Raw genomic sequence first — 16,211 nt, 5'->3', positions numbered from 1 at the left:
TAAGTTGGGTAGCTTTCTCTTTGGATGGCTTCTATGTATGTCCAGTGGTAGTGGCATAATAGGAGGTGAGATCATTCATGTTTGAGATGATGGATACTTTGAATTTTTTGTGGGTACCAGGATGGAGCACATGGTATACTTTGATCCATGATGATGGATGTGCTGGGAGGGATTGTTCACTTGTTTATTTATGTGGCTACGGATTGACCCTATGTAATGTATACAACAAGTGGGAGATTGTTGAGATAATGGGTGTTGCACACATTGCATAATATTGCTATAGTGTATTATTTTATTTTATTATGTAATGTTGTACCTAGATGGATGTACAACATGGAAAGATTCCCATGAGATATACTCGATGAGTTATATTGTAACATTGTGATAATATTTCATATAATTATTTAATATTGGGGAAAAGAATTAAATTCCCAATATTAAATGTGGGGTCAAAGGGTTAGGTAGCACATGGTTTATGTAATACCACTTGGTGGTTTTGTGGGACTTGCTACTATATAAGCAGCCACAAGGGTAGTTGTTGGTGTAGTGTGCGAAGAGTGAAAGGCAAGATTCAAGTAGGACAAGGCTTGATAGGTTAGCCAAGGGAGCATTTGTGAAGGTTGGAAGCATGGCATGGTATGTGTGGATTCATGGTTGTTCACATAGATTGCTTGGTGGTGGCTATGGCTTTGAAGGCTTCCATGATTGTATTGCAATGGTGTTTTTTGTTGAATAATACATGGTGATGGATGCTTTTGGAGGCTGGGTTTTTTCCCTCAATAAGGGTTTCCCAGGGTATATCTTGTGTCACATTTTTGTGGGTATGTTGTCTATTCTTTTGCATGTGGATTTCAATTGCGTATTCATTTCAAATCTATTATGGGTTATGTGAAAATGGTTATATTCTTTATTTCCAAGTTTCCTTACAAGTTCCCATAAGCATCACCAAGCTCCTTGAATGACCAAGTGCTCCAAGATATGTCGAGCTCCTTCAACAACTAAGCACCTCTAGGATCACCAAGTCCATTCATCCACTAAGTTGTCAACCAAGAACTGTCAAGAGATGACTGAGTAACCTCTATTGAGCACCTCTTCTTCAACTGAGTAACACTCCAAGCACCCTCCAACTAAACTATCGAGCCTCCTCTCGTGCACTCTAAAGTAGCCACCAATTAAACCCAAGATGCTCCTGCATCACTGCTCATCCTCCCCTTTTTTCTTCTTCCTTTTTTCCATTTCTTCCCTTTTCTTTTCCTCGGCCTCTTTCTTCTTCTCATATTCCTTCCTCTTCATTTCTTCATCCTTCTTCTCCCTTCTTTTTCTTCTCTTCTTCCAATTTATTCTTTCTTTGTTCTTCCTCCTTTTTCTTATCTTCTTCTTTCTTTTTATTTCTTTCTTCTTCTTTTAGTTTCTTTTCATTTTCTACTCTTGGAATTTTCTTCCTCTCTTCTTCTCATCTTCTTTTCTCCTCTTCCTCATTTGAGGTGGAATAATCAATAATATTGTGAACAATGTTTGGCCCAATATCCTTAAAAGGATCTTTGGCAATGTTTAATGTCACCTTAGTGGCACTAAATTGCATGGTGTTAGTCCCAATTGAGATCTGTAAAGATAAGTATGTCATCTTGGTGTCCTTGACTTCCATTGCTTCTATTGTTGGTGTACTCTGCTCAACAGACATAGGGATTGCCTCCCCTAACTTTGTACTCTTCTATGCAATTATGGGTACCTGGGTAATGTATTTGACATTGCCTTCTTCTATCTCTTTGTTTTCCTCTTCATAATTTCCTTTCATCAAAAGAATAGTTCTTGTTTTATTTCTAAGGGCTCAATATTGTTCATTATATTCTATATGTCCTCATCACTATTAACTTCATAAAATTTCTTGATTAGATTTTCTCTAATACCTTTGTCCTTAATAGTAACTCTTATTTTCCTATTTACCAGTCTATTATATAGATCTTTTGGTATCTTTTCCTGAACATCATCAAATCTTTTGTTCCTCAATCATATTTCTAACTACAACATTATCTAATTGTAGTCTATCCATATTACTATACATTTTGTAATAATTATTCAATTGAACAAAAAAATTATTATCAATGATTTAAACATTTAAATTTTCTAGCTTGGACCTCTAGGACTTCTTCCCAAATAATGTCCTTGCTTCTCCAACTACTTGTTTAGTTGGTATGTCTTGGTTTTACTCTTCTTAATTTGATTCTAATTCAATCATTTGAAAGGTATTTCTTCTCTTCCCAGGCCCACTGGATTATTGCTTAGTCCTCTTCTTTCTAGGAGACTCAATTTCTTGCTTTACCTTTGTGAGTCTCTAATTTTCTTGTTGCTAGAGGAGTGACTGATTTTCCTTCTACTATTTGTACCTCCTCTTCATCAATCTTCTTGGTTGGTTGTACAATAGTGGGTTGCACTTGTGCTATTGCTGCATAAGGAACATTAGGTATCTATGAATTAGATCCAACTATTGTTACTCCTTCTAGGGTTCCTACCATAGCAATACATGTGGCTACCAATACCTCATTTTTTCACTTGCCTTCATCTCCAAGGCTATACCTTATACTTCATTAAATTCCTCTCTAGCCATAACAAATTCCTTCAAGATTGTGTCAATCTTTTTGTCAACTTTTCTTTTGATATCCTTATTGTATAATTCTTTGTGAACTTCGTTCATCTTCTCATCAAAGGTACCCCATCTTGGATAGTCCACGTCCTTCTCTGATTCAAGTATGATCTTTCCATGCACTTCAATTATGTTTTTGCTCATTTCACAACCCATGGGGTCTGTGAATTTGACTCTTGGTTCTACTACCTCCATACAAGTACCATGAAACATAACTTATCGTTGTATTTCTCTACCAGTGATGGAGGGATCCTGAATCTTTTCTTCATCTAAGATTGGAAAATCTTCATCATCTTAGTCATATCTTCAGTGATTCTTTCTTTAGACTATGTCCTATAATAACATGTCACCAAATTCATGGTATAGTGATTGTTGTCCCATTCCCTATCTAGCATACCAAGAGTTGAAATTCTTTAGAATAACTTGGAGGGAGGATGAATAAGTTATCCAAGGTCTAGATATACAAATAAAACTTTTCACAACTTAGTGAACCCATATCCATAAAACATATTTATGCATGCATCCTTTAGATCATAAGATAACTTCAACTTTGTAGGTTGCTTTCAAAACAAATTTGTAGAAATTTAAGCATGAAACATAAAAAATTCAATAAAACATTTGACACAATGATTTTACATGAAAATTGCATTTGGAAAAAACCACCAGTAACATGCAACTCATTTTCACTCTTCCAAAGTGATATCCTGTGAAAGGCCAACCTTGTTAAAGGTTACAATGCACACCAGTTAAATGTGACCTAGTTAGAGGATTTCAATCACCCTGTTAGGAGTGAGATTTGTTATTATACTTTAGATCATTCACTTGGAATGTCACTTAGTTAAAGGATTTACAAATGACTATTAGATCAACCTTAATCCAAAGGATTTACCCTAGACTAGTACAATGATTAGAAAGTAATAGTAAGGCTTGATCTGATAACAACTTGTAACTCACAGATTACAAGTCTCTATTTCAATCCTCCATTTTTCTTGGCTTTCACACACTTTAGATCTGATAGCTTGTTCAACCTTCAAGTATCCATACCCTAGAGCCTTCTTGATTTTCTTACCAATAGTAGTCTCTTCTATTTGGTCTTTGAATGAAGCAATACCCTAGAGTCCTTGTCTTCCTTATGTTCTCACACATGACAACCTTTGTTTTTGACCAACCATCTCTATAAATAGAAAATTAAGATCTTTTGTTGTTCATCCTCTATCGTCCATTTTAGGGTTACATAGGATTAGGAGGATTCAATGAATCTACCCATCTTTTCATTTTAGTCCCTTCTAGAAACTTCTCCTTCAATCCTCTTGAATTTTCCTCAAAATGGTTTACCATTAATTTCATGCCACCAACTCATTATAGTTATCTTCTACATGCTTCCCAAAATTCAAGAAAACAAAATAGTCAGCTAAGATTCATTAAAGCCATGATTGAACATGAATATTGGCACTCAACATCAATATGCTATCACTTTAATTCCATACTATTCTTCCACTCGCCATCAACTCGATAACTTGGCAAACACTAAAGTATACAGGTGCTCGACATCAACTAAACTTTACTTAGCTTACACTGTATCACTCTGCATACACTAAACTTTGACTTTTCTTAGCTCCAACTTATTTTCTTCTCATCTTGCATTAACTTTTGTCAACACCTACTATCCACTCGATCAAGCTTGGCAGACTCAATTCTTCTTACTTGTTCTTCTATACTTATTCAGTGTATCCATCCTTTGCAACCTTCAGTAGATAATTAATGCACTATATCATCACTATCTTAACTGATCTTTGTACTCCCTTTTCATACATAACTTAACCTTTCCTCTAGGTGTTTTTGTTATCTCATTTTATCAAAACCTCCTCATCAATTAAACAGATGATAGTACTCAAATCAATTAAACAATTGTCTTACCAACAACTAGCAGGTTTGACATCAATGACAAAACAATGATTGAAACACATTCTCATACTTGTATCAATCTATTTTCAACACCAAGGAATTGTTTGATTACATAAAAGAATAGGTGTGTCAGTAGGGCTTCAAATCTTAATATTGCATTCTTAGTTTTCTTTAGTTTCTCAATGTTGTCTAGAAGCTGATGCTATCTCACACATTCACACATTCACCTTTTCTCTCTAAGCTATCATCAAGTATGTCACATGGATAAATCTAGTAGGTAGAAAATTGATTCTTGAAGTGTGGTTCAACTTATATCTAATAATCTTGTTGATTACCCTTACATCATCTCAGTTATAAGATTAATGTTCATGTTGCTTCCATCATATTTAGTTTTCAAATTGATCTCTACCAATTTATTTACATTCTTCTCATTTAATGGGTTAGAAGCTTTATTGCATAGACCAGTGACCTTGTGAATCATGTTATTTTCAATCATCACAGTGATGTCCTAGGTACCTAGAATATTCCTTCGTGTATTCTTCTCAAAATGATTTTTCTCCATTCGTGATTGTCAAACTCTGTGTAGAACATCTTCTTGATAATATTTAGTTTTTCCAAATGCTAAAAATCTTGTTTCAAGGAAAGTCATTGTTACATACCACATCCAAATCCATTTGAATTTCATTGTCACCATTGCTCTCAAACTTACATTGTATATGCAATCTAATATCTTCCACATGCAATATGCTTTCTAGAACTTGTGAAAATTCTCCTAAAGGATCATCTATTAAAGATATAAATGAGTGCTTCTTGAATTTGTACCTTGGCTTCTCACTTACATCACATATAGTAGGATTTTTCATCTTTAATTGATTCAAAGACTTCAAAAACTTCATAAAATACATGGTAATCGTGTAACTAGGGCTTTCTAGATTTTGCACTTGAAAAATCTTTCAACTTTTGTTTTTTCTCTTAATTTCTTCTTAATTCTTCACACGACTGAATGGTACTCAAAATCTTGTTCCCATCCTTTAAATCTTTTCAAATTGAACTTTGCATTGATTATGCAACTACCCAATTCATACAAGTTATTATTTGTTATTCTTTAAAAAAAATTCATTCTTGTGGCTTCATACAATCTCCAAATGACTTGCAATCTTAACCAGAGCTTTCTTACTATTTTCTAATCCTATTACCAACTTTGAAACCTCTGACTTGATCTCTAACTTCTGATCTCACTTTTTGGTGCTATGTAAAAAGTGTCTAATTCAAATAAGATGAATTACACACAATAGATGATATCAATCTCTCATCAGGTGCATTGAAATAATATTCTTCTAAAACCACATGTGAAATTTATGGATCATTTTCATTCACAAACACTTTCTTGAATTCTTCAACATGCTGTTTGAGTGCTTCTTTCTGACTGATGTTGCTACTGTCATTCCTTCTATCATTTTTGTTGTTGTTTCTTTTATAATTTGGGTTTATATTGATGTTCCTCATATCCATTCCACAAAATATTATAATGTAGCAAAATTTATTATATAACTGGCATACATGTGTACTCCTTCTTTGATTAGGTCTATTTTAATGAACTAGTGCTCTATAATTCTTTGTGATGTGTTCAAAGTTGTTACACTTGTGGCACACAATGTTTCTCCTAGTTTTATTAGCTCCTTCTCCATCATTATATCTTCTTGAGGATCTGCTTATTTCATTACCTACAGGGTTAGTATCCATAAACATTATACTATTGCCATTATTACTATCAAACTTAGGTTTCCTACAATCTACTACTTTATGTCCAAAACCATGACAATTATAGAAATAGAAATTAGTTATAGGTTTGAATGACTTACTTGCAAAATCTCTCTTCATGTGACCAACTTTAATACATATAAAGCATCTACCTTTGAACTTGTATCTTACTTCTATAGGTGGTTCAACTTGGTTTGTTTGGGTTCATCATATTTCTCAGGTTGACTTACTTTCTCAACTTCTTTAGGTAATTCTATAGAATTTTTTAGTTCAATATTATTTTGATCATTCTCCTTAGGTTTAGGGGTTTCAACAACTAGATCTTGTTCTTTCCTAGCTTCAACTTTCTTTTTTGATTTTCCACCAATAAGATATCCAAGACCTATCTTATCATAAGAAAATATACGATAAAATAGTTCTTCATTAATTTTCTTGCTACTAGAATATAACTTCTTTAATTGTTGCTTAGTTTGAGTCAATTCCCCTTTCAGAATAGTGTTGTACTTCTAAATTTTGCATGCTCTATTTTGATAGAATCTAATTCACATGTCACTTGAGTTAGATGGGGTCTTAGATCTACATTCTCAAATTTCAAATCTAATTCAATTTTGTTATCATCTTTCTTCAAGCTCAACTCTAGTTCAACAATTTTCAACTCATGTTTCAAAATCTCATTTTATTTCTTTAGGGTTTATACCTCATCGCTATCACTAATCTACTTTCTAGATTCTTTTCTAGATTTGAGATGATCAATCTTATCTTTTAGCTTTCCAATATAATCTTTTGCATCTTCGTACCTTTCTTTTAGGTTGTCTGTTTCTTTAGTAAGAAGATCAATATGTTCAAGGGCTTCTTCAAGATTCCTCTTTAACTATTCCATATCCATAATGATCTTACTAAAGTTGTTGAGCCTCTTTTGAGTATTTGGGCTGTGATACCAATTGTTAAAAATAGATAACACTAAGAGGGCGGGGGGGGAGGGGGTGAATCAGTATTCTATAAACTTTTTCCTGCAACTAATTATTGTTAATTATTTTACAATATGCATATGAAAGTAAATCAACAATGCTAAATTGTAAATAAATCCATACATAAAGAGAACTCATAAGACCATATTTCCTTAACTAGGGAAACCTTGGCCAAGGGAAAACCTCTATGGGGATGGCATGCACAAAATGATCCACTAAACAAAAGTATCATGTTAAGGATATTGATCCTATTAGGAGTCTATGAAATATATATATTGTCTCTGCCCTCGTTAGAGGACTAGACCTTGTTAAAAGCCTCAACCCTATTAGAAGTTGCTTCAACACTATTAAGAGTTGGTAACACAATTACAAATGTATGCAAGGAGAGCCCATTGCCAAAACATGCAATTATACAATATAGCATATTTATACAAAAGAGATAGATACAAAATCTTCTTTATTGCTAACTGATGTACTTCACATATCTATAATCTTATATCATAATTTACATCACATAGCCTTCACAGAAGTTCGCATATCTCATACATAGTTCACATTAGCACTCACAACTTTGCAATAACACGTTCAACTTTGTGAGTTATGATTTCTTACTTATACCTTTCATTTTTACAAAAATATATCCTACTAGCCTTAATGATTTTACATGTTTTACTAAATAGAAAACTAGCTCACGCTAACTTAGTGTTAACATCTAGGATATAGTCCCTAATTAGTTAAGTAATTATTTTGTAACCAAAATAATTCTTTAACTTGTTCTTTACCTTTTACTGTCATGATATGTTTTGATCTATTCACTACCTTTATTGATAAAACAAATATATATGATGTTGTACTATCCATACTAAGCTACATACTTAGCTACCTTATTAGGACACTCTATACTACCTATGCATAACTGTGCACATGCCAAATACCTCTATATTCTTCTCAATAGAAAAAAATCAACTTTTTTTATAAACTAAGAGACCTTTAGCTATACATTCTGCCATATCATCTTGAGATATATATTGCCATAAATGAGAACCCTAACTCATCCTACTTAGCCATATTTCCAGAAAACACATGTCTATATTTCCTCAACAAGGAAATTAACTTCGAATTTATTTTAATTGATAATTTTATTCCAATAATTAATAGTTCTTATATCATATCAAGAATTTCTTTAAAGTATTGGTTTCCAAGAAGGTCCTTGAACTCTACAAGGATGGCTCAAACCATAGCTCTATCTTCCTCAAGTTCTAATCCATGAGTGTCACTGACATAGTTATCATAGCTTGTCCACAGTTCTAAAACACTCACATACATGCTATTGAGAATATCCAATTGGTCCTCTTGTGCTGACATTGAATCTAGTTGCATGACTGGTTGTGGCTCTTTCACTACATTAAAACCCTTAATTAGTAATCCCATGGTGAGGAATCTTTAGACCTCCAAAAATACATAATAGAAAAGATCTCGTATTACAAGAATGTTACAGGTGATTCAACCTTATAATGTCCTAAACAACAGTTAGTAAATGCATTAAACTAGATCAGCTATTCATACATGTAGACATAAAGAAGTTATCACATTTGTTTTAGTGTCAATTTTAGACAAATAACATATAATTAGCTTTTTAATGCACATATCTTGTAATGATATCAAATAAATATTTCCCCAATTATTGATCTGAATTATTATTCCTCATGCAAAATAAAAAATTTAGTATGTTATAAAATCATAAGCGATGATATGGAAAAATTGGACATGATAAACCATGCTTGACATGGAATCACAAAATTGCCAGGCTAAGTTTTAGCACTCATCAAAATTGAAAAATTGGAATGTCAAAACTTGATACTTAGCAAAATCATGAACCAAAGATTTTTTTTTTGATGAATAGTCCTTTTCTATTAAAAAAATACTAAGATTACAATTCACAAAAAGGGGTCAGGGGATACAAGATCACCCTGTGAATGAGTTCACACAGCCGAAGCTAGACTAGAAACATGGCCACAGCCAGAAACAAAAACTATTCATAAAATAAAAAAAAAAAGCAACCTCAGGCTGCCAAAGCAGTGCCATCGGTCCAACCGAGGGTAGTGGATCATCTTTATCAAGAAAACCCCAAAGAGTTAATATTTGTTGTTTAGTGAAATTGCAAAATTGGAGAAGCCAAATTATTTATTTTTAAAAATTGTGAAATTGGAACCGTCATATTACTATATACCTAATACTCCAAAAAATTGTTAAATCACAATTCTACTTTTCCTAAACCATGAAAATGAGGATTGGTTTGCTTATGGAGATTTCTTTTTTGAAGCTCCATCACACACTTTTAATGTATTTGTCATCCATTTTTTTTTAAGACAACACCAATCATAAGGTCAGTTTTGTTCATGTCATTGGTGCCACTTTGGATGTAATACCACATCTATATTGATCTTACTTTTTTTTTTTCCTTGACACCAAAATGAATGCCACTTGGATGTATGGAAAAAAAATTAGTCACTATGATAAAGTACCCATTTATAGGTCTTAGATGCTATATTAAACTATCCATTTGTAGGTTCCAAACAAGGTGGTAGGCTAAAATATCCATTTGTTAGAATTGAATTAGGTGCAAAACATTTATCGTGTCACTGTAGGGTTAAAAAATTTGTATGGTTGTTAGAAAAAATTGAGAGAGGTAGTGACACCTATTGAAGACCTAAATTGCAACTACGAAAAATAATTATGAGCTTATGATGAAATGATTTTAATAATCCATGTTAATTAATTAACAAATAATGTAGCTTTGTAATGCTAGGAGATAGAAGAAACACTATACCACACCACCACATGCCACATCAAAAAAAATACTATGTATAGAGAAATCACTTGGTAATGTACTAAGACTAAGATAAGCTCCCAACATTCCACTAGGCTCTAATTCAGATGACATGATATAGCTTAGTAATGCGAGAAGACAAGAAACATGTTATACTGATCAAGACCCACAATGAGTTATGTGCATGCATTTATAAATGGGTTAAGTTTTTTCATCTTTGTAGAACTAAATTATTGGTAAGGAAAATGGTTATGGGATTGGAATGAGATGAGATGACAACCCAAGTTGGGTAAGCTACAACTTCCTTACCTTTTATGTCAGTTACTCAAAATTATTTGACAATAAGTTACAGAACAAAGTAGTGGTAGGAAGAATAAAAAAATATCACAACTAATGGAGTTTTATAGTTTTTGATCCAAAAATCATTCCCTTACAACTCACGGCTCAAACCTTTGAGTGTTACAATCAACTCTCTATAAGAAAGATAAAAGCCCACAATGAAAACTCTTGCAACTTTTGGGATAGGCACAAATATTGGAATAATTTTTGCTTCTTTTTGGGTGTTTAAAAGTGTGAGAAATAGCTTAAATACATGAAGAGAAAAATGTAGGATGGGTAATGTGTGTAATCTAAATTTGGGGTTTTGAGTATTGGAAGCAAGTGATTCTTTGTTTGAGTGCTAATGATGGGGATTATTGAGGCTAGCAAGGAAATTTATTATAATAGGGGTTAGTCAACCAAGCCATGTTGTGTGAAATATAAAAGGATCATGGTGTTGAATCAGTTGATAATACATTTTGTAATTGTAGAGATGCTAAAATTGTCTATGATAATAGTAGAGATATGAAATGATCCATACTTTATTGAAGACTCTTTCCACAACTTGTCAAGGCCTCCAATCTCTCATAATATTGTTTTGGTTCCATCTAATAGGATGAAAATAAAGAAAAGTTTGGGTGTAGACACTAAAGATAAGATTTTGGAGTTATTTATTTCTCCTTGTGTTGTATTTTCAAATCTATCAACTACAAGGGAAGATCAAGATAATTTTTAATCCTAGAATTTTATGCCTCAAAAATAACCCATGAGAGATAATGGCATGACTCAAAAGATTTTTTGGATCACATGCCCCATGACAATAAGTACTCTATGGCCTCCTCAAAATTTAGTTGAGGGTACAAAGAGAGGTTAGAACCTTCATTTAGAGGATATCATATAGTATAGACTAGTAGAAGTTGGTAAAAAATAATAAAATTAATAGTTTGGCTCATAGCTTGTTGCATCCCTTGCATTTATAAAATGAATATCAAGGCCTATCTTATGGGCTTTAAAAATTATTTTTAAAGGGACAAGTAGAATATTTTATGTAATAGGTCTTTGTGCAAAAATAATAATGATACCTAAGAAATATTTCCCATAGCAAGTTAAATTGTTATATTTCTAGTAGGATTCACCTATGGAGTTTTTGAGTCAAACTAGCTCATTAACCAATGTAATATCATGAGTAGTGGTTCACATGAACCCATATCTCATGAAAATGAATGGAAATCTTAGAACTCGTTGTATCTAGGCCATGATTCTTATAGATGCATTGATAAATAAATAAATTTAAAAAAGCAATTGAAGATTTTTTCTATTTCACTCTATCTCTATTACATATGTTTATTTATTTAGAATAGCTAATTTTTTCTTCATAGCAAGTTCATGGTTTTATAATGTTTACTATTTTTCTTCAAGGAAATAGTACTAAAGTAAAATTATTGAAAATGAATAGCTTGAGTGCCAAAGATGAATCAATAGCAAAGAAGATGTGACACAAATAACAAAAACATAGTTCTTAGAAAATAAACAATTGGTTACTTAGGTCTACCTTGGCCACAATAATAGTCAAAGACTAAAGTTCCAATTGTTATACAACCAATCAAAGAAAATGTTCCAATGGATACAAGAATAGGAAAAGAACATAATTCTAATTCTTAGTTCCTTCTTAAGAATCTAAATAATTGATCATGAAATCAACAACTCAAGTAAAAATGATTTTACATTTATTGGTTGTTTCTCTCTTCAATAGTATTCTAACATTAATTAGACTAGTGGTTAACCCATAGGGAAATACACTTAGAATAATTATAAGACACACCCAACTTTATGTTTAAATTCTCAGAGAGACATGATATTAATATTAGTGAATATGTATAAAATATATGTAATCCCACATAACCATAATTTTCATCAAAATTATTCCATACATCACAACAATGAAATGAACAAAATAAACCCCTTGATTATTTTTCATTGAAAACTCATAAGATTGGTACACGGGAGAGAATTCAACCAATAATTGTATTCTCATTAAATTTCATGTATCGCCTCTATTATTAAAAATTTATACAACTTATTTAATCAAAAATAGTAAAATTTGACACAATATTCCTTCATATTTTCTTTCTAAAAAGTCTTAAAACGCACTCAAAGTTTCATCTAGACTCTGCATGGAATCGATACCCTAGACTCAGAGATGTGAACCCTTTTCTATTGGCCTTGACCCTTATAAAAATATGGAGGAACAAGCTTCAGGATATATAAAGACAAGTGTCACATTTTCATCTAAATATTTTGTAAGAAAACTCAAGATTCTTAAGACTAAAATTAATCTCTCTCTTGTCAACACAAGTATCTTGTCATCATAACTAGAAAGAATGAGATAAAAAAAAGTTGATATAGAGCTATCTTTGAACAGAAAAACTAATGTGGTGTAGCCTTAGGGAACTTTCAAGTACTCCAAAATAGATTTAAGAGATGGCTCTACACCTTTGAAACAACTTTACTCCAAAACATAGCCTGGGCACCAAGATTGCACAACTAGGCTTGCAAAGCACAAAATCTAGACAAACTAGGGTTTTTCTTAGCTATGGAACCTATGAGTTTAGGGGGAAGTGGAAAGGTTCCTTAATGATTAACCATCTTAAAATAGTGAGATTGATTAGCCCATTTGGTTCCCAAAGTTCTCAAATAGCCATTTTGCCTTTTAGGCCAAGGACTCCCTTTTAGCCCTATCAACAAGGTAATTGGGACTTGGTTTAAAATTACTCCAAAGGACCCTAAATTTTTTTTTCATATGTGGAAACCATTTTGGAAGAAGTCTAAAATTCCAAAGTTATAGATTCCAAATTGATTAGATTATCTCCTAACCAAAAATATAATAAGTTCCTTATTAAAGCCTACTTGCTAGGGTTTCAAGGAGAAATGTTGAATATAAGTTTGAACAGGAAAAACTATCAACTAGGAAACATGTAGGGAACTACTAGGCTTCAATATCCACTCTTAGGTTGGCTTCATCCATCCCCCAAGTTCTTGCAACACTCTAATAAATGTTGTTCTACACCAAACACATAGAGATATTTGGTCTAGGGCTTGCTAGAAAAAATAGGAGCCTTGAATTACATCTCCCATCCTTTAGGCATATTATAATACAACTTCCTAACTTGTATTTTACCAAGTGGTTTGGAAATCCCACAGTGGGAATGCAAGTTAATACTTCATTTCTAAAACTAGCCACCACAACAAGGATTTTGGTGCACTCAAGGAAGATCTTGGAATATATTGAGGTACAAATCACTTCACACCCTCAAATAACTTGCATTAATCAACTATAATATCTAGGATTCTAGAACAATGGTTTATTCACATGTGCCAATCTGTACTTGTCTGTACAATAAGAAGTTGCTACATTTTATAAGGAAAAATGGGATCTTTATTTGATTTGAAAAGAAAAATTACAATTTTTCTTCCACCCTCTTGAAAGGGCTATTTGAAGTCCTTCTCAAACCATCCCAATTGATTTTCAAAGGTTGTGACTATTGGGGAGTGTTTTACCAAAAGTTTCAAGAAACTTTTACAAATTACACAATTTAACCCATCTAGGACCTTTGTCTTGTTCCCTAGGGGCCTATAATATGTTTAGAAACCTAAAGATACTCCTATCCTATGCTAGGTCAATAAAATGCCTCTTGATCATAGTCAAAACCCATGGTTTATAAAGTACCAAATCAGTACTAGGTCTTACAAATAGACTCAAATTATTGAATAACTATTACTAGAACTCATGAAGGGTTAAAAACTTGTAGATGCCATGGTAAATGGAGGGTTAGGTGCTCCTACACCATACTCCCTTCCTTGAAAAACTCAAGGCTCACTTGAGGATAGTTGTTCAATAGATGTGCAATGCTTGGCAATGGATTCTTCATTCATCCATGTAGCATCTATGTCTGGTAGACCCTTCCATTTGACCAAATAGTCAGTATAGGTCTTATTTCTTGTCTTCTTGGTTACTTTTGAATCCAAAATGTTTTCCAATTAAAGTGGTTGGCTACATGGTAGATCCTTGATCCATTCTACCTGATTCTCATCAGTATCATGTATGACATCATTAGTACCTACATCACCTTTGAAAAGGGTGAGATCAAAAAAATTAAATATAGGAAAAATTGATATGTTAGGAGGCAATAAAATTTCATAAGAATTCTCCTCAAACTCATGCAATATCTGACATGATCCAATCTTCCTCATCTATAGTTTGGTGTGTCCCCTAAGAAGCCTTGCTTTATTTAGATATGCCCATACTTGATCTCCCACTTCAAATTATACACGTCTTCTTTTCTTGTCTTCCTATTGCTTGTACTTGGTAGTGTTTTGATTCAAAGTGTCTTTGACCTGATTATGGATCTATTTCATCCATGTTGAGAACTCTTCACCTTATGCACTAGATCTTACATCATTAGGAAAGTCTCTTAGTTCCATGACTCCTCCAGGATGGAAACCATAATTGATTTGAAATGGAGTTTTCCCTATAGATTTGTTGATTGAATCATTAAATGAAAACTCTTCTTGAGGGAGAATTAGATCCCTTGTTTGCTCATGTTGTTTGGTAAGGCACCTTAAAAGGTTGCCCAATGATCTATTCACTACTTTAGTCTACCCATTTGTTTGTGCATGGTAGGCAGAACTAAAGGATATGTTAGTGCCTATCTTTTTCCATAAGGTCCTCCAAAAATGACCCTAGTATTTAACACCTCTACCTAATATTATGGATGTTGGCAATCCATGTATCCTAACAACTTTCTTTAAAAAAAAATTAGCAATATGAGAAGCATCATTAGAGCTCTTATAAGGAACAAAGTGAGCCATTTTACTAAATCTATCAACAATAACAAAGATTCTATCAAATCCATGTCTTATCCTTGGGAGGCCTCAGACATATTCCATATTCACATTGTCCCATGGCTTTTTTTGGAATAGGTAGGGGCTGGTAAAGTCCCTAATTTATGCTTACCCCTTTTTCTCTTTGGCATATTGTGCAACATTTAAGAGATTTCCTGACATTAGTATGTAGTTTGGGAAAAAAATAGTTTTATCTTACTAATTCCAAAGTTTTGTCAATCCCAAAATGTCCTCCTAAAGTGCCACAATGCTTCTCTCTAATTAGGCTTTCCCTCATGGAGCACTTAGGAATGCAAAGTTGTCCTCCTCTAAATAGAAGGCCATCCTGCAACAAGTACTTTGAATATCTTTTGCTATAGGCATCTGATAATGTAGAGCAAACCTTGTAGATCTCTCAAAAATTTGGAGCATCCTTGTACAATTTTTTAAGGGCATTGATCCCTATACTTCACATTTGCACTTCTTCTACCAAGGTGATTCTTCTACTTAGGACATCTGCTACCTTATTTGTAGTTTCTTTCTTGTGTTTGATGGAGAATGTGAAAGCTTGAAGTTGCTCCACCCATTTCATATGTCTGCAACTCAACTTGTCCTAGCTATTGAGAAAGCTTAATGCATGGTTGTTTGTATAGACAATGAAATCCTTAAAAATAAAATAGTGCCTCCATTTCTTTAGGGCCTAAACCATAGAATATAGTTCTAGTCATAGGTAATGTACTTTTTCTTGGCACCATTCAATTTTTCTAAGAAGAAACGACTCCTATGGAAAGGTTGCTAGCACCAGTCTCTACTATGAATAGCTTGTTGAAGGTAGGTAGTGCAAAGATAGGATATTGTGCTACTCCACCTTTGAAATAGTCAAATGATGTATCTACTTGGGTGGTCC

The sequence above is a fragment of the Cupressus sempervirens genome, chromosome 10 (genome assembly GCF_028749045.1).
Source record: "Cupressus sempervirens isolate cs-2001-9-10 chromosome 10, ASM2874904v1, whole genome shotgun sequence".
Classification (NCBI taxonomy): Eukaryota; Viridiplantae; Streptophyta; class Pinopsida; order Cupressales; family Cupressaceae; genus Cupressus; species Cupressus sempervirens.
The sequence above is the reverse complement of the archived record's forward strand: the minus strand, read 5'-3'. Positions refer to the sequence as shown.